Raw genomic sequence first — 13440 nt, forward strand, 5'->3', positions numbered from 1 at the left:
CTGTGATTTCAACAGCAGTTTTGACCAAGGTTGATCAGTTACTTCCAGCACAGCCCTGGCTTTTGGCTCTGCAGCTAACTCAGCTAATGTCTGTATAGAGCAGATAGAACACAAAGACACAATGGCACAGAGCAGACAATGCCATAAAGAGGGTGCTACATGTGCTGGAATGGGAAACCATAGTTCCTTCTCCTTGTCCTTAGGCACATTGACCTCAGTGTAACTCAGTTAATACATGGAACTGCATGGAGCTCATGCACTTGGACCCTTGGATCCCTGCACAATGCTTCTCTGGACCACTCTGTGGGTGGGAGACACAGAGGGGCAAGATCACAGGATAAACAATGTTTAGGGTTGTCCAAACAATGCAAGGCCACATGGAAACTAAGTTCCCAGGCCACCTCCCATTATTTTTCTCCAGCCCACTTAAGGAAAGCAGTAATACTCCTGCAAGAAGCTATGTCAGATATAGTTCTCTGCTGGAACTGGAGATGGCTGCTGACCTACAATGACCTTATTTACAGTCCTTTTCAAAGTATTTCTTTCTGGATCCTCTTGTCAGCCATTTAAATGCCCATTCCGTGGGTTGATTTAGTGAGGTGTTCAGCCAGTCCTCCTGGGAATAAAGCAGTCTTAACAGCATTTTGCATTCAAGCCAGTATCCCTTCCTCTACCATCATCACCCCCGGATTACTTCACAGCCAGCCAAAGACAAAAGCCTGTGACAAAAGTGATGACAGCAGTTTCCCAGGCTAACATGTCCCAGGGCTCCTCAGCTGGGCACCAGCTTTCCTGTGCAGTGGGGAGTGAAGGGGCTTTCTCCCATAGGGTAGCCCAGAGGCTGGGGCATCCCAGAGGGTGTTTGTGTTGCCAAAACACGGAGTGGAGATGGGGGTTTAGTGACTACAGTGCCAGCAGGGCAGTGGTCTTGGCTGACTGCTCTCTTGAGGAGCAATTAGTCAGCACCACCAAGTGTGTGTGCCCAGCCCTGCATGCACTGCCAAGGATCCCTTCCAGAAGGGATGAAATGTATCTGACAACACCAGTGCAGCTGTGAGTCTGCTACATTTCTGTGTGGAGAGCCCTCTTGCTAAGTACCACTGGGAGAGTAATTTACTTGCTGCTGCTATGTCAAAAAACGTCATCTGTGCCTGCAAATTCACCCTCAGCACTTTCCTTCTGCTTTGCTCTCAGATAATATTTTCCCAGCACAAGAGGTCTTGCTTCATTCCCTCTATTCCACAGAAATAACACATAAACAAAAGCACGATGTAAACATGTGGGTCTCCTGTGTAAAGCTCCATTAACCAATGCTCCTGCAGGGCTGGATGAATCACCCTGAGCAGGGACGTTTCTAAGTACACACTGTATGTGCTTTAGAGCAAAATAGGAAATACCTGTGCTTCAGTCTTATAACAGTCATGATTGAATCAAAGCAGATGATTTGTACCGAGGGTCAGGTTCACAAGAAAGGGCGAGGTAGCTAGAAAATCAAAATGATAAAGCTTCCTGTTTTTAGAGATGGATTTCAACAATGATTATTGCTGCTTCAGAGAAGGAAATGGATGCCTGCTAGCTGAAAAGTACCTCTCTATATCTCCTGGCATTTGTGTGCCAAAAAGTCACAAACAACAAGTGAATTGTGCTGGAAATGAATGGAGGATTTCTTTTGGAGTTTTCATCTACAGTAAAATCACTACACACTTGCAAAATTAAGGCTGCTCTAGTTTTTGCTGTTGTGCAAACTTTAGGCTTTCTCCTAGGCAACACAGAGAGCCCTTAAGAACTAGAAGAAGTGCTCCATGTCATATGACTTTCTTTTCCTTATATACACAATGATTAAAACAAAAGACAGCTGTTGATTTCAGGAAAAAGCCACTATGCAATAAATCTTTTGTGCGGCACCATAATAACACTCCTCTTCAGACAGACACAATTGAGCATAAGAGCTGTCTACATTTGGTACTACTTACCATAAGAAGGTGTCCTTTTATTTCCAAATATAAGGGAAAGTTGGCTGCACATCAGAGCTGCTGATCATGATACATACAGGAAGGGAAATCTCATTTTTTCTTCTTAAGTGGCACTTCACCAAAGGCATTATGTGTTTTCTGTGTCATAGAAGTATATAATCATGGAATGCTTTGGGCTAGAAAGGACCATAAAAATCCTTTAATTGCAACCCTCCCTTCCAGGAGCAGGGATATGGCTCACTAGACCAAGTTTCATCCAACCTGGCCTGGAATATTTCCTGAAATAAATACCCATTGATTATTTTTCACTGATGTCATTGCGTGCTTTTGTAAAACAGGTGACAGATTTCAAGTTTGCTGTGAATTGTGTAAATTGGTCAGTCAACCAGAAGGGTCTGAATCACCTCTTTGCCACAAAGGCTCACCTTGTCAGAGGTGAGAGAAGCAAGACAGGAAGAGGCAAAGCACTGAGTGTCTTCCTGGTTATGTGTCCCAGGAACCATTGTATTTTACTCCAGATGGGAAGGCACAAAAGCAAGCTTGAATACCATCAGCTCCTCTTCTCCCTGGGTGTGATGAACATATGGTTTGATTCAGTGCTCGAGGAACATGGGGATGGGGCCTTTCCCACAGCCAGGCTGTTGTGGAAAGTCCAGGCTTGTCCTTCCCGAGGACTTAACCTGCACTTGTGTTTCATTTTTGAGGGATAGTTACAAAACCGAGTGGACAGCAGTCTTTGAAATAAAGTTGGGTTTCATTCAGTCTGTGCTGGTTCTGACCAGATCAAGGTAACTATTCATAATTTGAACAGGTATCATAAAATAATTTTGTTTCAAAATGAGACACCTACCACAGGACCTGCTCTTCCACCAGAAGCTGTAGAAGTATTTCTTCAGTCAGTGTCTCCCCATATGAAGAGCATTTCCTGTTTGTATCTTCAAGACTCAGGGTCATTTGAACACCCAAGTACATCAAGTATCCCCCAGGTGCAGCAGAGCACACACCCTCACAGGGCCACAGCACCACAGAAACAGATTCATAAGACAAGCTGATGAGCTGCTGCCAAATGATGAGGCCTGGATAAACACACTGAGGCAGCAGCATGCAGATTTTCATTGCAATGCTTTGATACACACTCCAAAATGATCAGTTGCAAAAGGGATCCTGCCTGGATGCATTAGCTCCTCGACAAAACAAGGTCTGCTTTTGTTTTGAATCACTCTGAACAACACAGTAGCACAGAATTCATATAGGTAAAAAAACACCGAGTCAGCCTGCTTGGTTTAATACTTTCTCAGGCTTTGCAGGTAAGCTCCATTAATATCTCTGAGGATTTTGAGTGAGATAAGATTTTATGTGCCAGGTGTTATAGAGGATTTAGTGATCCTCTTGATTTCAACAGTGATACAGAAGGTGGTACGAACAGTTCTTTGTTGAGTCCCTCCTACTCGTCTCTGTTTTTGGAGGCTGAATATAAGTTCAGTGTCACCTTGAATCTATTTTTTTCAGGGTATTTCTTGTACAAGTAAGTAGGTAACTTGATACAAAGAAGGTACAACGAAAGTAATTCGTATAGATTTGATGTTTAGAAAAAAGAGTACTTATGAAATGATGTGTGAATTCAGGGTCCTGGTTCATCCTCTGGGGTCAGTTCTGAAGTTCAGATTTGGAGCCAGGCGCACTTTTCAGACCAGTTGCTTGCTAGGTTTGGCACATGGGAAATATGATAATTGGTAAAACATCTAAGAAAACATAACAAGAAATCCCAAAAGGTCTTTTTTCAGGTTTATGTGCCTTTTGAAAAATGTCTTCAGACTGAGAGAACTCAGATGGCCTGTGAAAAGTTTCTCTGCATTTAGAACATACTCCAAATAAAAATTTGTGTAGGGAAGACAAAGTATGGCTGGAATATTTGCTACTATTGGAAAAATTCTGGGATTATGAAGTGGACCATTTCAAGGCAATGTGTTTCATCTTGGAAAAGGATTGTGGCCTGATGTGCAAGGACTGTTGGAACTATTAAGGTTCAAATCCCACAAGGAATTCAGCAACTATTTATGAGCATGCTTGTAGTGCTAAGTAAAAGCAAAGCAGGAAGGACACACAGCATTGCATCCTCCTCACTTGCCCTGTGCCATTGCTAAGTCACCTCCTGATTTGGGCCATTCCAACAAAAGAAATTTTTTCTGGAGTGGAACATGTTACCTGGCTTGGCTGTGAGAGACAAACCCCTGGACTTCCTTTATGCAGTCATAGAGCCACAGTATCTCAATCAACTTGCAAAACTCATCCAGTCCCATGTAACCTAAGCATATTTAAACAAAGAAACAACAACAAAATAATTTAGAATACTTAAAACTATCAGTAAAACTGTAGTTTCATCATACATTGAGCTGAGTACCATGCAGCTGGTCCATGGTGCAGAGAACTGGCAGAAATTGGTAGAAACACCAGATTACTTTGGAGAAGATGACCCCCATAAGGATGGGATGCCCTTGATATATTCTCTTCTACCTCAACTATTTTGTGATTCAAATGTCTGTGAAAATCTCTTTCTCCCAGGAAACATTATACCTTGTGGTATATGCTTGTCCATGCCATTCTAATTCTGCCCTGACAATTTCTGTTTCACAGCTGGAATAGCATGGACATAGAACCAAAAAAACAAGGTAAACACCTTGCTGGGAGCCACGTCTTATTCAACAGAAGTGCCATTTTTTGCCCAGACTATGTCCTGACTTCTGGTATTGCTCATCACAGGATCATGTTCAACAGTCAAACAGGAGCTGTAACTTTTCCTGGCAGTCAGTCAAGGCCCCAGAACAAAACAGCCAGCCTGCTTATTCTTATAAAATATCTTTGCTTATCAGCTATGAGCCAGTAAACTGGATTTTCTGCTATGTTCAGCACTGAATTTAACTAAAACTGACTGTCTTGCCATTATTGCCTCTTTCTGGCCACTGGACATCAAGAACCTTTAGCTGTGTTCTGGTAAGGTAGACTGAGGGCTGGTATTTTCAAGACACAATATTGTTTCCTCTAAACTTGTGGCCATGAATTGATATGTGCACACACCAGGAGGTCAAGCCTCACTGAAGAGAGAATAACACCAAAAGACATTCATATAATCATTAGTGTGCCTGAGTTTGTAATAGACCATGACCCTTGCTTTTAGAAAAAGAAAAGAAGCCCTTCTGCAGGCCAAGCACATGTTGAAATAATAAGTAAATAAATAAATAAATAAATAAACATATTTAAATAAATAAATTTAAATAAACATATTTAAATGAACTCAATAAGTTTGGGTTTGGAGCAGAGCACGTTTGCTTCACAAAAAACATGGACACAGTGAAGTGATATTGCATTTCTTTATAGTTTTCTTCAATATAACCGAAGGAAAACATTTTTATGCTGCAATATAAAAACTTCAGAAAAAAAAAATTAACAAAGAGCTAAAGTGTGCATTGCAGGCTGGGGCTAAAATCTGCTTAAACTGTGGGATTTCCTTCACTTGGGATTTCCTAAAGATCCTGAACAGTGATAATGCCAATGTGTTTCTGATCATGTGTATCAGCTTACTAAGACTGTGTTTCCATGAGTTAATGCTTTGAAACCACCAGCAAAATTTTTAGTTATTGGCTGGTTGTGATGTGGATGCTGGTTGTCTGGAGTTAGGCAGGACCAAATAACTCCCAGGTGACCCAACACAAGCATGAAGAATGTCAGGAGAAAATATTACACTGGGATTTTTGAATAGTTATACTGAAGGCAGTTGCTCACCAATGGTATAAATCATATTTAGCACCAGCTAGCTGGAATGAGCCTATTTTGCACAGTCTGAGTTGTGAGAAGAATGACTGGCCATTAACATTCACTACATCCCTTCTTTTTGTATACTGAGTTATTTTATAATGAGATTCTTATATAATTTTACACATAGAAGTTGTTTCATGGGTTTGTTGGTCAGTATGGTTTACAGGTAAAGAATCTTTTAAAAAAGCTACTTTCCTTCCCAGCACAGGCTGGCTATTTAAGCTCACTGTTTGGTTGTACCTTTGAGTAATTGTTGGTTCAGGGTATTAACCATTTTATAGGAAGAAAATTGAGAGATTTTTCAGACACTATGAAGAGTTTGTTATGCATATGATGTAGCCCAGACTCAACAGCAGGGATGTCCACAGCTTCAGCTAGGTGGAAAATAACTTAGACCTCTAATAAATGGAGTGAAATGACCACCTAGACAGCCCAAGCTATTTTTGATCCAAGCAACAAGGAAACAAACAATTCCCCACCTAAAAACACCACCTCGAGCAAACAAAAACCCTCAACCTAAAGCAAAAGAAGAAAAAAGATGTCTGAGGAGGTCTCCACCAGGATTCCTGATGGACTGCTCTTGTGTGAGCAAAAATATACCTGGGAAACCAGATATGTTAAAAGCAAGGCCAGAAGGAAGAGAAGGCCCTTGCAGAGGGCAGCCTGAAATCCCATTAGGGAACTGCCTTCATTTGTGACAGATGACAAGCTAAGTTTAGAATTAGGAAGTTTACTTGAGAAGCAAGTAAGTAAATTACTCCTCCAAGTCATTAGCTACTTTGGATTAGGGAGAGAAACATTTTAAACTCCTGTCCCAAACACCAGCTGCAGACCCCTACTGGGAGAAATTCAGCAAATTTTCGTGTTCCAAGGAGCAGTGCCACTGCACAAATCACAGCCTTTGGACCATGACTTAGGCAGAGGTTGCTAATTTGACATATGGCAAACAGAACATCATTTATGATCTTTAAGTGCCCAGCAATAGATTCTTCAATCTAAATCCAAATTTCCAGCAAATCCTGAAGTTACTAGAGCTGTAAAATTATTTACCTCACAAGGGTAGTGGCAGTGGGAACTAATTTTCAAGTAAGGACAGTTTGGGGTTTCTCCTTAGTTTTGGTTTTGTTATGGATATTGGTCTTTTAAAAAATACTTCATGTGCAGATTATTTTGCAGCAAACGCAAAACTCCCAAGCACTAACCAGACTCTGAACTAAAGAGTAGTTTTATTTCTCTTCTGTTTTTTAGTGGCCACTGGGATTGCTTTTACTTTGCAAGAGGCAAAGTTGAGCAACCGTTGCAGGATATTCATTCATTCCCAGCAAGCAACCTACTTTTAAAATTCAAGCAAACATGAGTCTCCCCCAGTGTCTGTGAATTCCAGACATCCAGCTGGGTGCTGCTGATAATGAAAAGGAACTGACAGCTATGTCCCAGCTGTCCCAACACAGAGTTAACTTCTCTGTTTCATAAAGAGAAAACCAGCCCCAAGTCTTGCCTGTATCCCAAAGTGGAGAGGCTTGATTGGACATTAGAAATGGGATCTGGCATGGGTGAAAGAAAAACGAGTGGCAAAGTAAGAGAACTTTCACTTTTAGGAGTGAAAAAAAGCAGTAAGCTTTTCAGTTGAGTGAAGTATGAAGCAATCCATCAATTTCACATGCAATATATTTCTTTCCACTTGCATCCCTGCCTGCTGTACTCTTCTGAACTAAAATACCAACAGTGGGGCTGGCTGCACCATGGGGTGTGGTGAGAGGATGATTTCTGTGGACACAGAGTGATCCCTCTCCAGCAGCAGCAGGCTCCAGCAGCAATGTGTATCCATGGGTGTCACTCTGGGCATGGACAAATGTGGCTCTTTGCTCCATCAGCTGCTCTGCATGTGACAGGGGGCTGTTTCGGAAACAGGAGGTCCTTGTTTATGCTGCCCTGAGGATGAATGAATGTAGACTTAGTAAGATATCCTCACACTGAAAGTCCAGCTTTTCAGCCATGAGGAGTTAAAATTGACATGGTCTTTCCAAAAGAGTTAGCAATTTTGGGGTTGTGTCCTCCCTCCCTCCAGTTTTAGAGAGTAGTAGATGCCAGCCCTGATGTCCCTTGGTGCTTTTCATTTCCCTCTGCATGGAAACAGCAGTGGTTTGGGATGGTGTGTGGTGCTGCCTGCTTTCTTCCTTGGCAACTGATTGCTGCTCTTAAGGTACACAGTGCAAACCTGCTGATCACAACCTTCCTGCATCTGCTGTTTCTATCAGTCAAGAGCTCACTGCTGGGGCTGCAGCATCCCTCAAGGATATTTGCAGCCTCAGTTTGCCATGCTGAATAATTTTTCTATGTCAATTAATTCCTAATTTTTAAGCTTCTAAGACTCTTCATTTGCATTTTGTCTCTCTAGCTGTGACCCCAGCAGGGACATTTTTGCATGGCCTGATTGCTTCTGTTTCCTAATAATTATTTAGTAATTACCTGTTGCAGATGAATGATTGCTAATAATTAGCACAGTGTAACTAGGGGAACACTTCCTGCCTGTAAGCATGTAAGGTATGTATAGTAACTATGGAATAATATCTAGTGTATAGAAACTTTTTAAATTAAATACTAATGCAAGTTAGGGGTGGTTTTAAATGATCTGCACCTGGCTTTTTAAAAAGCAACCCAGCATACCTGCAAAAAGGATAAAAAGTTTTAGACCAAACTCTGAAATTTTCCATGTCCAATTTGGTAAATTTTGTCCTTCCTTGACAAATGACATTGTTTCCAGTAGTCTCTACTGCTTTGATGTTTTTCTGCTTTGATACCTGCCATTAGCATGTCCAGATGAATTAAAGGAAATCAATCCAATGGCACAGTATGTTCTAGAGGAACAGGTGACACTGTGGGGGAATTCCACAGAAAAAAACACACCACTGACAGGCATTGAGGAATCTGGGAAACACTGGCCAGGATCCAGGGAATATTGTTATATGGCCAGCTCTCCTTCCTACAGAGGCTGATGGCTGCATCCTAACCCAGGATTAGTCAATGTGAGCTGCTCCTGCAAGGTGTGTAATGCAGTCTTTTGTCTGCTGGAGCACAGAGGGAGAAAGGAGGGGCAGTGGGGTTTTAGAGCAGGAGATCCACCCTCTGGGCATCAGTTTAGCCTATGTACACATTTTCCTGCACAAAAACACTTTTTTGCAATTCTGCCTCACCATTGCAGATGCCTGGTTCCTGTGGGGCAGAGGGAGGAAGTAGGATTTACTGACTGAGCCTCAAAAATATGGTTAACTTTTGTAGCATTTTGTCTTTACTACCTAATGGTGCCCACTGATATCAGAGCACTGCATTCCTTTCTGTTGAACACACACTACCATAGGATGCAAGAAAACATCTCTGTGTTCCAGGCCTGTGCTCTTTTCCTCCTCCCCATAATCATTTCAAGCACCACACAATCTGTGGTACAGAAGTGCGTCTCCTAAGGTTCAGGATGCAGTACTCTGAACATGAACAGGCTGCCCAGGGAAGGGGTTGAGTCACCACAGGTGGAGGTATTTAAAAGATGTAGATGTGTTTAATGTGTTTAGGGACATGGTTTAGTGGTGGACTTGGCAATATAAGCTTCACAGTTGGACTCAATGATCTTAAAGGTCTAATGAACTGAAATGGTTCTATGACCCTATTGATTCTATGTTGTGCATAGAACATGCACACATAGGTGCTGACACTGCTGACAGAGTCCTTTCAGATGTTTAAGCCTAAATTAGGACTGCAGCTTTCATGTCTTTTGGTGATTTATTAACCATAATCTCATTTATCTTATTTTTCTTTCCATTGCCTTAGCAGTGCACCAGAGCTGATGCATTGATATCAACATGCACCAAGGAGCAGATTTATGCCACAGAACATTTCCCAGGCAGCAGTGGCATAGTGGCTGGAGGAGCACAGATGAATGAAGAAAGCTACACTGCAGTACAAAGATCTGAGCCTACCATCACACTAATACCTGCTTTCACTGAAGACATTCCACAATACATCCAGAGCAGGTGCAGACACAATGTGAGTGAGGAGGAAAAGAAACAAAGCATCGCTATCCTGGGTTTGGCTCTCCGGTACAGCCAGGACCAGTGTGGAGATATTTGGACATAGATTACCAAAACATTTCACCAGAAGACAGAGTGGAGCATTGCTAGTCTCAGGTTAGTGTGGTGTGATGAAAGCTGTGGGGTTGGCAGGACTGACCACAGCAAAGTCTTAGAGGAGGATCTCTTTCCACACAACTCGCTGGCTCCTATTTCCCATCAGCAGTATTGTGCCTTTGAACTAAAATGCAATATACATTGGAATTTCAAAATGGGAAGAGCAGTAGGATCCTACAAGGATCCCCTCACCCCTTCTAACAATTCCACCTCTGATTCATTAGTATTGAAAGTAACCCATGGGACAAAAGGAAAATTGAGATGATAGGTGATGCTAATCATCTGTCTGAGGATGCTTTACACAAGTAGGGTTGAGGTCACACTGGTAAAATAGCTCTTACATATGGCCTCTGTTGAAACACCAAGGTTAATAAGTGTATTAGAGTGTATTTCATGTATCCCTTAAGCAGATGAATAGACACAAACCCACACACTGTTCAGATAAAACTTCTGTGCAAATATGGCCTCCTATTCAGAATGGTATTTTGAATATGATTATTTATTTAGACAAATATTTACAGTGCTAGTGAATTCTGCAAAGATCCTGTTGAACTAAAATCTACTTGTAGATTTGTTAATGAATAGCAAAATAAAAGTGGTTTTAGGCGCTGCCTCAATTAATGAGCTGTCTTATTTCCGGTACTCAAATACCATATTGCTACATTTACCAAATGCATTGAGAGGGTAATAAAAGTGATTAATGAGCTATAGCAAGTGACTTATTAGAAGGAACTAAATATATCAGTCTTGCTGACTCTGAGGGAGCACCTGCAAATATTTATACAGGAAACTGTGAGTTCTTAAATCTGATGTACTGCTGAGCAAAGGTTCTACCCACCAAACAGCATCATTGAGGTTGACAAAGTGTCTTCTGGAACACCACACAAGTACAAATGAGTGACGACAGTGGTGCCAGACTTCAGTAGAGATAAAGGAGTTGTTAAACTGGTGGCAGTTCAGGGATAAGGTAGTAAAGAGAAGGAAAAACCCCAGAAGTTTAATGCCAGAGAAAGTGTTCTTAAAGGTACCATCTATGAAGATGTCCCCAGGTGAAGGAAAATTCCTGTCTTTAGGGTAAATAAAACAACTGGAAGGTTGTTGTCTGAACTGGACTGTGCAAAACAGTGAAAACTGCCAAATATTTGTTGATATCCTCTAGCTCGATCATGTTTATGATTCCTCAACCTTGCTCTGCTATATAACAGTCAAGGCTACTTCATACAGGCATGCAGAAACTCAGCTTCAAAATGATGCAAAAGTTCTTAGAAGAGACTATACATTTTTTGTGGCTCATCTTTGTGGTTCCTTCCCTGGACTATCGAGAGCCTGCAAAATGAAGGCTGAATTCAAACCTTTGAGAAATATCTAGGTCACTGCCTAGCAAGTGCAACAAGGAGCTTCTGAAGAGAAGCTGTAAACTTTCTGCGTCCAGAATTTAAGCTGCAATAATAATGCAGAGAAACGTAGGCATGCCTGGAGATGGAAGGGTGAAGGAGGAAGAACTCATTCATTCTCTCTTACATTCTCCACTCTGAATTTTACATTTCCAAGGATTCAGGTTTTCTAGATGCATAGGAGTCTCCTCCCACATTCTTGCAAGTCATATTATTGCCTCTCCCAGAGCTACAGGCTATGATGTCTCCTTCCTTCCAGTTCATTTTCAGCTGAAACAGGAAAGGAGGCAGAAGTATGTGGCTGGCACTCAGAGGAGCAAAGGAAAACACTTTTATATTGTGCCCACAGCTTTTAATTAAAGCTCCAGCAGGATCCTTCTGCTCAGGGACTGAGATTACCTCGTACAAAACAGAGAGGGTGGGACGTGGGGAATAATGAATCCTAAAACACACAAAACTGTATTCATGAAATCAATTTGGGCTACTGGGAGGCCAGGGAGCTTTATGGAAATGAGGCAACCAGTAAAGCAATGTCTAAAGCCTGCAGGAACAATGGGCTACACTTTCACAATCCTGTCTGGGAGGCAGGAACGAAGCGCGGCCTCGGTGCCTGTGGCTCCCGTGTGTCCCCTGTGCTGGCACAGCAGCTGGCCCTGCACAACAGGAGATCTCTGACCCACAGAGGCAATTTCTGCGTGACTGAGTGTGTACGCTGCTGCTGGGCTCTGGCAGTGGTTTTGGTGGGGGTTTTTTGATTGTTTGGGGTGGAGCTTTTTTGGTTTTTTTGGGTTTTTTTGGTGCCAGCGCCCTGAATGGCTTTTGACTGCCAGGCTGAATAATTTCTGCCCCACCCCCCCTTCCTCCCCCATTTCTCCTTTTACAATCTTACATTGTTGTGGACAGTTACCAGGGTTTGCCTTGTCACTGTTTCACCAAATGTAATGCTAACACATATTTTGTGCTCGGCAGTTTTCTACCCATGCCATTCATTATTCACTCAACTTCTTGTTTTTATCTTTTTTTTTCTTTTCAGAATTTTGTCTTGTCTGAGTACTTTTCATGAGGAAGCATTTAAAGTTGTGTGTAATAATATGTTATCTACCACAGCAATTGTAGTTTGAATTGTGAGAGTGAGAAACTGTTAAATACTTCAACATTAAATTTATTGGAGAGTATCTTAAAATATGCTCTAGAAGACATTTTGGACTACCTTGAAGCAGTAGACCCCAGATCACTTCCCAGCTGGCAGGTAGAGATGAACACAGCTAGCAGACCCACCCAAATTTTAGACTGGGACCTGGATCAACATGGTTTTGATTTTGGTCCCACTCATGCTCTGAGTGTACCTTGCTTCCCTCAGAAAGCAGCCCAGTGCTTTCCCACAGATCTCCCAGCGGGGCAAAGCAAGGGGGCAGGACTGAAGGGCAGAGGGACTTGCAGGGAGCCTCGCTCATGGAGGACTCACAGGCTTAGTGTGAGCTCAGAGGGGGAAGGAAAATAAAGGGAAGAAGACAAGGTTACAGCAACACATCTCTGGGTGGCACAATGTCTGTGGGTGGTGGAACTCTGGAGCCCAAGCTAAATTTTTCTCATTAATATGGTGTGACTGGTTATTGTCAAAAAGCTTAACTTTTAGTGACTGCTGGCAAAATATTTGGGAGTGTGGTGAAAAGGAAAATGCTTAACTTACAATCTAGTGCTGCAAAGCAGAGTGTGATTTGATGCATTGTATAACAAGTGGACGAAGCATAGTATAAGACAATGCCTCAAAAAATAGTCTTAGAAAAACAGGTGCCTTATTTATATCTCCTTATTTAAGGGAAGGCAACGAGTGCAATTTCAGTTGTGCAACTGCACAGTTGTATATTGAGACTATCCTCAGTGTTCTCTCCAGGGTTGATGGCAGGGAAAAAAGCAGAAACAGGAGCTGGATGTAGCAATTTCTGGCTTCCTCTCTTGCAGTGGAGTCAAACTTTTGACCGGACAAAAGTGCAGAGGAGTCTAAGGCAAATGTACCTCCTGGTATCCCTTGATTCTGAGTACTGCATTTCATTTGCAGATTTTCTTGTCAGCTATGCAAGT

This window comes from Ammospiza caudacuta, chromosome 2 (genome assembly GCF_027887145.1).
Source record: "Ammospiza caudacuta isolate bAmmCau1 chromosome 2, bAmmCau1.pri, whole genome shotgun sequence".
NCBI classification, from domain to species: domain Eukaryota; kingdom Metazoa; phylum Chordata; class Aves; order Passeriformes; family Passerellidae; genus Ammospiza; species Ammospiza caudacuta.